The 11,233-nt window shown below is 33.0% G+C and overlaps 1 non-coding gene across 1 annotated transcript; it reads right to left on the bottom strand.

Annotated features, from left to right (window-relative positions):
• Positions 1 to 366: 366 nt before the first annotated feature.
• Positions 367 to 473, bottom strand: LOC139846022 (small nucleolar RNA R71). The gene has a single exon (XR_011758769.1). It is a non-coding gene; the product is annotated as a small nucleolar RNA R71 (small nucleolar RNA).
• Between the last annotated feature and the right edge of the window lie 10,760 nt (positions 474 to 11,233).

Here is an 11,233-nt window from a genome sequence, read left to right as displayed (position 1 = left end):
CTAAGTATGGAAGACCGAATGCGAGCTAAACGCACTGGCCAAGGTCACGCAATTACTCAACCAGACATAAATGCGCCAGATTATGAAATCAAATGACAAATCCTACACATGGTAACTAATCAATGCCAATTTAGTGGTGCGCCGAAGGAAGATCCAAATGAACATCTTCGTACCTTTAATAGGATCTGTACTCTATTCAAAATCAGAGAAGTTGAGGATGAACAGATATATCTCATGTTATTTCCCTGGACTTTAAAAGGAGAAGCCAAAGATTGGTTAGAATCATTATCTGAAGGGGCGATTGATACATGGGACGTTTTAGTTGAAAAATTCCTTAAAAAATTCTTTCCGGCATCTAAAGCCGTAAGACTTCAAGGAGAAATTGTTACGTTCACACAAAAACCAAATGAAACTTTATATGAAGCGTGGACAAGATTTGGAAGGTTATTGAGAGGATGTCCGCAACATGGTTTAGACACTTGTCAAAGAGTACAAATATTCTACCAAGGATGCGACATCACTACATGAAAAGACATCGATATAGCAGCTGGTGGTTCCATTATGAAGAAAACCACAACTGACGCTTATAAAATTATTGATAACACTGCTTCTCACTCACATGAGTGGCACCAAGAAAAAGATATCGTTAGATCATCTAAAGCAGCTAGAGCCGATTCTAGCCATGACTTAGATTCCATTTCTGCAAAGATAGATACTGTCGAGAGACGAATGGAAAAGTTGACTAAGGATATACACTCAATAAGAATTAGTTGTGAGCAGTGTGGAGGGCCACATTTGACAAAAGATTGTCTCAGTATTGAACTAACAATGGAACAAAGAGAGAATGTTTCATACATAAACCAAAGGCCTGGAAATAATTATCAGAATAATTATCAACCGCCAAGACTAATTTACAATCAAAACCAGAATTATAACCGAAATGTTCCATACAACAACCAACAAGGTCTTAACAATCAGCAAGTATCCAATAATACTTACAACCAGCAAAGACCTATTTTTCAAAATAAACCACCACAAACCGATGATAAAAAGTCAAATTTAGAAGACATGATGTCGAAGCTAGTTGAATCTCAAATGCAGTTTTTCACATCTCAGAAACAAACCAATGAACAAAATGCTCAAGCATTTAGAAATCAATAAGCTTCAATCCAAAATCTGGAACAAGAAGTAAGCAACCTAGCAAGGTTGATAGGTGAAAGAAAACCTGGAAGTCTACCTAGCGATACAAATGCTAACCTCCGGAATGAAACAGCTAAAGCCATTACCACAAGAAGTGGTATTACACTTAAACCACCTGAAATACATGTAATTTCTGATGAAGTTATTCCTACTCCACAAGAACCACAACCTGAACAAGATAAGGAAAAAGAATCGATAGTTGAAAAGGTTAATGAAGATAACACAGTTAAGGCTAAACCTTATGTTAAACCATACCAACCACCACTTCCTTACCCAAGTAAAATGAGAAAAGAGAGACTTGAAGCCGAGCAATCCAAATTCTTGGATATGTTTAAACAAATAAATGTAAATCTTCCTTTCATTGATGTAATTTTAGGAATGCCTAGATATGCTAAATTTCTGAAAGATCTAATCACAAATAGAAAGAAAATGGAAGAACTCTCGGCTGTTACTATGAATGCTAATTGTTCTGCAGTACTGTTAAATAAGATACCAGAAAAACTCTTAGATCCAGGAAGTTTCACAATTCCATGTTTTCTGGGTAGTCTTAGTTCAATAGAAGCATTGGCAGACTTAGGTGCTAGTATAAATTTAATGCCGTATTCACTATACGCTAAACTAGACCTTGGAGAATTAAAACCAACACGAATAAGTATACAATTAGCCGATCGATCATTAAAATATCCTAGAGGGATAATGGAGAACATGCTAGTTAAAGTTGGTACTTTAGTATTTCCAGTAGATTTTGTTATTCTGGATATGGAAGAAGATTCTCGAGTTCCTCTCATATTAGGAAGACCATTCTTAAACACGGCCAAAGCAATAATAGACGTGTTTGGTAAGAAACTGACCCTAAGTATAGAGGACGAGAGTGTTACCTTTTCTGTTGATAGAGCCATGCAACAACCGCAATCTGCATATGATACATGTTATTATATTCAAACTATAGATTCACATGCAGAATTGTTAGAAGAATTTCTAGAATTACAAGGAACAGGAGAATGTTCTTTAGGAGAAGGAACTGAACCAACTGATGAAACTGAAATGTTAGCTACACTTATGGCTAATGGATATGAACCAACAACAGAAGAAATTCAAATGCTAAAAGAGGAAGACAGATATCGATATAAATCATCGATAGAAGAACCACTGACATTAGAGTTAAAGCCACTTCCAAACTATTTGGAATACACTTATTTACATGGTGAATCTAAATTACCTGTAATAATATCGTATTCTCTTACGGAAAATAAAAAATCTCAACTCATTACTGTGCTAAAAGCTCATAAACCAGCTATTGCATGGAAAATTCATGATATTAAAGGAATAAGTCCTTCGTATTGCACACATAAAATCCTTATGGAAGAAGGTAATAAAACGTATGTGCAACACCAACAAAGACTAAATCCAAACATGCAAGATGTTGTTAAGAAAGAAATTATTAAACTGCTAGATGCAGGTTTAATTTATCCAATCTCTGATAGTCCATGGGTAAGCCCAGTTCAATGCGTACCTAAGAAGGGTGGCATGACTGTCATCACAAATGAGAAAAATGAGCTTATTCCTACTAGGACTGTAACAGGATGGCGTGTTTGTATTGATTATAGAAAATTAAATGACGCCACCAGAAAAGATCACTTTCCCTTACCTTTTATTGATCAAATGTTTGAAAGATTAGCCGGAAATAGTTACTATTATTTTCTTGATGGTTTTTCCGGATATTTTCAAATTCCAATAGCACCCGAGGACCAAGACAAAACCACATTCACGTGCCCTTATGGCACTTTTGCTTACAAACGCATGTCATTTGGACTTTGCAACGCCCTTGCAACCTTTCAAAGGTGCATGATGGCGATTTTTCACAACATGATAGAAGAATGCATGGAAGTTTTCATGGATGACTTTTCAGTCTTCGGTGATACATTTGAATCATGTCTAGTTAATCTTGAACGAATGCTTATTAGATGCGAACAATCAAATCTAGTACTTAATTGGGAGAAATGCCATTTCATGGTTAAAGAAGGCATCGTTCTTGGTCATAAAATTTCAAAGGAAGGAATTGAAGTGGATAGAGCTAAAGTAGATGTAATTGCTAAACTTCCACATCCCACCAATGTTAGAGGAGTTAGGAGTTTTCTAGGGCATGCCGGTTTTTACCGACGTTTCATAAAAGATTTTTCTAAAATTGCCACTTCTATGAATAAACTCCTAGAAAAGGATGCCCCATTCATCTTTTCAGATGAATGCATCAAATCTTTTAATATTCTTAAAGAGAAACTCACTAATGCGCTGATCATGATAACTCCAAATTGGAATCTACCGTTTGAACTAATGTGCGATGCAAGTGATTTTGCAATGGGAGCCGTTTTAGGACAAAGGATTGAAAAATGATTTTAACCTATTTATTATGCTAGTAAGACGTTACAAGGAGCACAAACGAATTACACAACTACTGAAAAAGAACTCCTTGCTATTGTATTTTCTTTTGACAAATTTCGTTCATATCTCGTTCTAGCTAAAACGGTGGTCTATACCGATCATTCTGCTCTTAGATACCTATTTTTGAAACAAGATGCTAAACCACGATTAATCCGTTGGATCTTACTCTTACAAGAGTTCGATATTGAAATCCGAGATAAAAAGGGAGCAGAAAATCGCGCCGCTGATCATCTTTCTCGTCTTGAAAATCCCGAATTAGAAGTTCTAAATGAATCGGCCATATAAGACAACTTTCCTGATGAATATCTATTGAAGATAGATCATAATGAAATTCCATGGTTTGCAGACTATGCAAACTACTTAGTATGTGGATTCCTTGAAAAAGGATTATCGTACCAAAAATGAAAGAAATTCTTTAGTGATATAAAACACTATTTCTGGAAAGATCCACATTTGTTTAAAAGTTGTCCCGATGGAATAATACGCCGATGTGTATTCGGAGATGAAGCTAGTAAAATCTTAAACCATTGTCACACAGGACCAACAGGAGGGCATTATGGGCCTCAACTTACAGCAAGAAAAGTCTATGATGCTGGATTCTATTGGCTTAAAATTTTTAAAGACGCACACCTTCTTTGCAAATCATGTGATGCTTGTCAAAGGGCCGGAAAAATAAGTCAACGTGATGAAATGCCACAAAATGTCATTCAAGTATGTGAAGTATTTGACATTTGGGGTATTGACTTTATGGGTCCATTTCCAAAATCTCATAATAATCTCTACATTCTCGTTGCCATTGATTATGTATCTAAATGGGCGGAAGCACAAGCTCTCCCAACTAAGGATGCACGAGTTGTAGTCAACTTTTTAAAACGTCTTTTTGCAAGGTTTGGAACACCGAAAGCTTTAATAAGTGATCGGGGTACTCATTTTTGTAACAATCAACTTGAGAAAGTTCTTAAAAGATATGGAGTAACTCATAAAATCTCACCTGCTTATCATCCACAGACAAGTGGACAAGTTGAAAATACCAACCGAGCTTTAAAACGTATTCTAGAGAAAACCGTAGGATCAAATCCGAAGGAATGGTCCATGAAATTGGAGGGTGCACTCTGGGCTTTTAGAACAGCCTACAAAACTCCAATTGGAACCACACCTTTTAAACTCGTTTACGGAAAAGCATGTCATCTTCCAGTAGAAATTGAACACAAAGCATTTTGGGCTTTGAAGACATGTAATCTTGATTTACATGAAGCTAGACGTCTACGGTTAAGCCAACTAAACGAATTAGAAGAATTAAGACATGAAGCATACGAAAATTCGTTAATCTATAAAGAAAGAACGAAGAAATGGCATGATAAAAGAATCAGAAGTTCAAAAGAATTTAAAGAAGGAGATAGAGTTCTTCTTTTCAATTCACGATTCAAGCAATTTCCTGAAAAATTGAAATCAAGATGGTCTGGACCATTTATAGTCAAAAGAGTTTTCCCGTACGGAATAGTAGAATTAATAAATTCAAATGGAATTGAATTTAAAGTTAATGGTCACAGAGTTAAACATTACATAGATAGTCCGATGGAAGTTGACAACGAAGTTAATCACAATTTCAACACCACAGCTAACTAAGTGTGGGGAGAATCAAGTCTTTAAAGGATAATATGTATTTCTGTTAGAGTTAGATATTCTGTTTTCGTGTAGTTCTCGAGAATGGAATCCGAATGGTCTTTTCCTAGTAGACCCTAAAGAACTAGTCTTCTCCCCCCATTCTGAATTTTTATTTTTTTAGGTTTTACGAGATGAAGAATTCCTGTGAACTAAACCATGGTCTAATGCTACACGCTTTGATCACTAAACGTAATAATGACACCCTTCCAAGTGAATTGATATCATTAATCAGAGGCAAATTGGACGGAGTAAGAAAAGAATCCAGGAACGAAAATAATAAGTTACATTTTGGTAAAGGAAAATCAAAATCCGCAGCGAAAAGAAGAGCACGACACCTTGAAAGATGTCACAAATGCGGAAAATGGTCACACAAAGGAAAATGCTCGACGAATCAGACATATTCCAATACCGAGTTCGTTACTTTATGCAGAGAAGGACCGTTCATATGTTTCGAAGAAAAATCGTTGAATGCTCGAGGTTACGCCTATGTAGCTATGGAAAACCAATTAGTCCGACTATCTTATGAGTGGGCTAAAGCGGGTCACTGAGAATTCTATCTTACAGGTAAGTATGTACAGTTTTTATTTTTATTTTATTGCTTTTAACCTTTTGATAATAAATGCTAAATCGTTCGCTATAAAGTATTAAATTGGTATTCAATAAAATTAGGTTTTGCGACCGAAATTATTGATATCATACAAAAATTTATTACATCACTGCGAAATTTACCGTTTATTCTTAAGGTATAAATATCTTTAATCGATCAAACCAAAATATTTCAAAAATTCGTCATGAGTTAAACTAGGTTATGGAACCGAAATTACTTTACCGAAAAGAGGGGCGTATATTTTTGATAATATTTGATTGATTAAAGTGGGATAAAAGACCAAAAAGATTTTTAATTTTATTTTTACTTTGTTTTTAAAATTAATATTAAAATAATATTGTAAATTTTTTAAATCAATATATTTAAGTTTGTAAATATTTAAAAAAATTAATATTTTTAATCTAAGTTTGTATGTATAAAAACAAAAATATAATATAAATTTGGTGTGAATTTTTAAAATTTTAATAATATGAATTTTTAATTTTATGCATTTTAAATTTAAGTTTGGTGTGAATTTAAAAACAAAAATGTACTTTATTTCGCTAAATTAAAAATTGATTTCTAAAAATTCATCGTGAGTTGAAAACTAAGTCGTTGAACCGAAATTGCTCTACCCAAGGGAGGGACGAGAACTTTTATTATCATTATTTTTAGCCTTATTGAATTAAAGTATGCCAAAAATATTTAAAAAAACCCAAAAATCTTTGCTTTTAAAACTGAGCTTAAAAATGACAAATTTTAAAATTTTGTCGAGGGACGGACTAGGACATCATTCCGAAATGCCCTCATCCTAAAAAGAAACAAAATTTTAATTTTAAATTAATTATATGTTTTATTAAGTATAAGGTTTTATAATAAAATAAAAAAAAGCAAGATTTATATAAGTCAACTATCCAGATTGATATAGTTCTAGTTGGTGATTTCTATAATTTTTATCTTTTTATTATTTCTATTTATTTATGTTAAAACATATGATATTGTGATACATTAATGTATTGTTTAATATTTTTATTAATTTGTACTAATATTTCATATTTGATTTGAAAGTGGGATTTTAAATCCCATTTCAAATTACCATGCATGTTTATATTTGTATATATGTATATTGTCAATTGTACACAACAGGGTAAAACATCGCATTTTCAAAGACTGACATTAAGTTCAGCAAAAGCTAGTACTTTTGACGACAAAATGAAAAACAAATGTGATGTAACAACAAAACGGAATGAACAAATGATGTGCACCATTTATCATTCAGCAAACAAACGTCAATATGTTTGGAAACTTTGGTAAAATTTAATCATTTTTCTACTCTAATCACCCTCAATAATTTAAATTGTTACTGATTTCTTGCAAATGAGGGCATTGCAAGATCTTAAGTGTGGGAAGGGGTTAAATTCTTTTGGATTTTTAAATTTTAAATTTAAACACTTGGTTACCATTAGAAATACTAGTAACGCAGTAGTTGTATTAGAATCTAGTGCTCTCTGATAATAAAGAACAGCCCTAGTCTTATATACTGAATACCCAATTCTAGTAAAATTTTCAAAATTTTTAATTAAATGAATTCAAAATCATGTTTATACATATTTATGAATGATAAAACTAGGTGTTAACACCGAAATTATTGTTATCTTGGAAAGGACATAAATTGAGAAACAAACTAAAATATTAGAATTCATTTAAAATGGAATAGAGGACAATAAAAAGGTAAAGAAAGGAAAATAAAAGCCACGTGTGGGAAAAATTTACCAAGTTATTTTGAACATACATTACATATTTTTGTACAAATAACTGAAGTTGCTTTTGCTTTAGACTAAACTAATCAGTTTTACCTGATTTACTGTAATATATTTGAAAGAAAGATGTATCTACACGATGAATCAATTCCATCATTAAAAGAAAGTAAAGTCTTTCGAAAAAGACACGCACTTCTTGATTTAGGTCAGGAAGTTGTCGTCCAGACCAGCTGTAGGTTGACGAAAAATCTAGAAAAGTCATCTCTAAAATCAGCAGGAAATCCACGGACCTCAACATCGAATAGGGTCGCCAAGTGGTCAGACTTATCCTAACCATGAGAGGATCTGTCTCGTAAAATGGGGAGGACGCCGTGCAAATTAGCTTGATAAGACTAATGAATCAGACCCCAGAAAAGGATAATCTCCTTAAAGATCAAAAATCAGCCTTTAAGCCTGATATTACTCAATCCTAGAGATTGACTTTAAAGATTGAGAATTACAAACTCATGGAATTCGATGATATCTAAACTCGAGCTTGAACGAGAAAATATTTTGATCAAAATTACAAACCGATTTGTTTTCTGAAAAACCCATTTTTAATGCGTTCATTACCATTGAACGTAAAATCCTAGGAATTCACCTGGAATTCATTAGGTCACCTGAACTAAATCGGGTGTCAACCGTAAGAACGGTGGTTGCATAGCATGGTCGAAGACAGGACCTTGTGCCAGACCGAAAAATTATAAGGGTGAGCTTTACTATTGCTCTTACAAAGGATAGTAATTGCATCCGACACGTTATAGACCATAATTAAAAGCATGTCAGGGGACATTGCCTTAACAGTTGCTTGTTCAACGCTTTCCTTTACAACCGGACGGTAGTTTACCGAAAAGTAATATACGGAGCAAGTATACTGGACGTGTTGCTTTCCTAATACAAGGTTAGCAAGTGGGTGACACAAAACCGCAAGTTTTGAGCTAAAATTTTCAAATCTGAAACCCACAAAAACAATTTGCAAACACCGGTGAAGGGTTATTCCGGAACACTTATCTAGGGTAAAAACTAGATTTAATTTTCAAAAGATCAAATGTTTTCATAAAGATCCAATTTCCTTAAGGATCTAAATTTTTATTGTCATGTGGGACTGTAAACCACAAACGTTACTGCCATTGTTCATACCGCCGTATAGAAATCACTGATGTACAAAATGTGAAGAATAAAGAAGTGATTCTAGTATTTTTATTTCAAGACTATATTGCTTGAGGACAAGCAACGCTCAAGTGTGGGAATATTTGATAATGCTAAAAACGAACATATATTTCATAGCATTATCCCTCAAGAAAGATAAGCTTTTAGTTGCAATTGTTCTATTTACAAGTGATATTCGTTTAAATAATAAAAGGTGAAGACAAAAGACAGATTCGACGAATTGAAGACGCAAACTACCAAAAAGCTCAAAAGTACAAAGTACAATCAAAGTGGTTCAAATTATTGATGAGAAACGTCTCAAAATTACAAGAGTACAAGACGCGAAACGCAAAGTACAAGATATTAAATTATACGCAAGGACGTTCGAAAATCCAGAATCGGGACCAAAATCAACCCTCAACGCTCGACGCAACGGACTAAAAATTACAAGTCAACTATGCACACGAATATAATATAATATTTAAATAATTCTATAAATTATTTATATATTATATTATTATTATAAACCGTCGGCAAAACAAGAAAACAAACTTATGTGAGCTGTTACCTACCTCCATGCGATCGCATTGCCTAAAGGCACAAAAGCCATGCGATCGCATGGCACACTTTTTCAGCTCAGGCCCTATAAATTTCGCAGTTTGGTGATCCATATATCCATCTTTTTCCTTCTTCTTACTCATACGTATATATATATATATATATATATATATATATATATATATATATATATATATATATATATATATATATATTATAATTTTAATTTTAATTTTAATAATAAGGGTATGTTAGCGAATGTTGTAAGGGTGTAAGTCGAAATTCTGTCCGTGTAACGCTACGCTATTTTTAATCATTGTAAGTTATGTTCAACCTTTTTAATTTAATGTCTCGTAGCTAAGTTATTATTATACTTATTTAATGCCGAAGTAATCATGATGTTGGGCTAAAATATTAAAATTGGGTAATTGAGCTTTGTACCATAATCGGGGTTTGGACAAAAGAACGACACTTGTGAAAATTAGACTATGGGCTATTAATGGGCTTTATATTTGTTTAATTAAATGATAGTTTGTTAATTTAATATAAAGACTTACAATTGGACGTACCTATAAATAACCATATACACTCGATCGGACACGATGGGCGGGATATTTATATGTACGAATAATCATTCATTTAACCGGACACGGGAATGAATTAATAGTTAATAGACTTATTAAAACAGGGGTGAATTATGTACAAGGACACTTGGCATAATTGATAACAAAGTATTAAAACCTTGGGTTACACGCAGTCGATATCCTGGTGTAATTATTAAACAAAGTATTAAGACCTTGTTACAGTTTAAGTCCCCAATTAGTTGGAATATTTGACTTCGGATATAAGGATAATTTTACGAGGGCACTCGCACTTTATATTTATGACTGATGGACTGTTATGGACAAAAACCAGATGGACATATTGAATAATCCAGGACAAAAGACAATTAACCCATGAAAATAAACTAAAATCAACACGTCAAACATCATGATTACGGAAGTTTAAATAAGCATAATTCCTTTATTTTCATATTTAATTGCACATCTAATTATCGCATTTTTATTTATTGTCATTGTATTTAATTGCACTTTTAATTATCGTACTTCTTAATTATCGTACTTTTATTTATCGCAATTTCATTATCGTTATTTACTTTACGCTTTAAATTAAGTTATATTTATTTTTAATATTTTACATTAGGTTTTAACTGCGACTAAAAGTTTTAAAATCGACAAACCGGTCATTAAACGGTAAAAACCCCCTTTTATAATAATAATACTACTTATATATTTTTAAATTTTTACAATTATAGTTTTAAAAATATAGTGTTAAGCTTGGCTAAGTCTCCCTGTGGAACGAACCGGTCTTACTAAAAACTACACTACTGTACGATTAGGTACACTGCCTATAAGTGTTGTAGCAAGGTTTAGGTATATCCATTCTATAAATAAATAAATATCTTGTGTAAAATTGTATCGTATTTAATAGTATTTCCTTGTAAAAATTAATAACTATTTTGTATACACCTCGCATAACATCAAACCTCTTTCCCTTTCTCCGCACCTGCATCTAAAAAGATAAACAACGAGAGGGGTAAGCTAATGCTTAGTGAGTGCAACAATTATACGATTACATATACAACCTACTTACTTGCAATCGCTTATGCATTTACCGCATACATGCTAGCAATATAAATAATCATACTATTACAAGTATAATGCTAAACCTTCGACCACACAAACTAGCATAACAAAAGCATATAACCCGAATGATATAATATGCTACATTACAACGCACAACTATGGTTAACCAATATTACAAGAGATGGTACTCG

This window comes from Rutidosis leptorrhynchoides, chromosome 4 (assembly GCF_046630445.1).
Source record: "Rutidosis leptorrhynchoides isolate AG116_Rl617_1_P2 chromosome 4, CSIRO_AGI_Rlap_v1, whole genome shotgun sequence".
NCBI lineage: Eukaryota > Viridiplantae > Streptophyta > Magnoliopsida > Asterales > Asteraceae > Rutidosis > Rutidosis leptorrhynchoides.
This window is presented reverse-complemented; position numbering and strand designations above follow the sequence as displayed.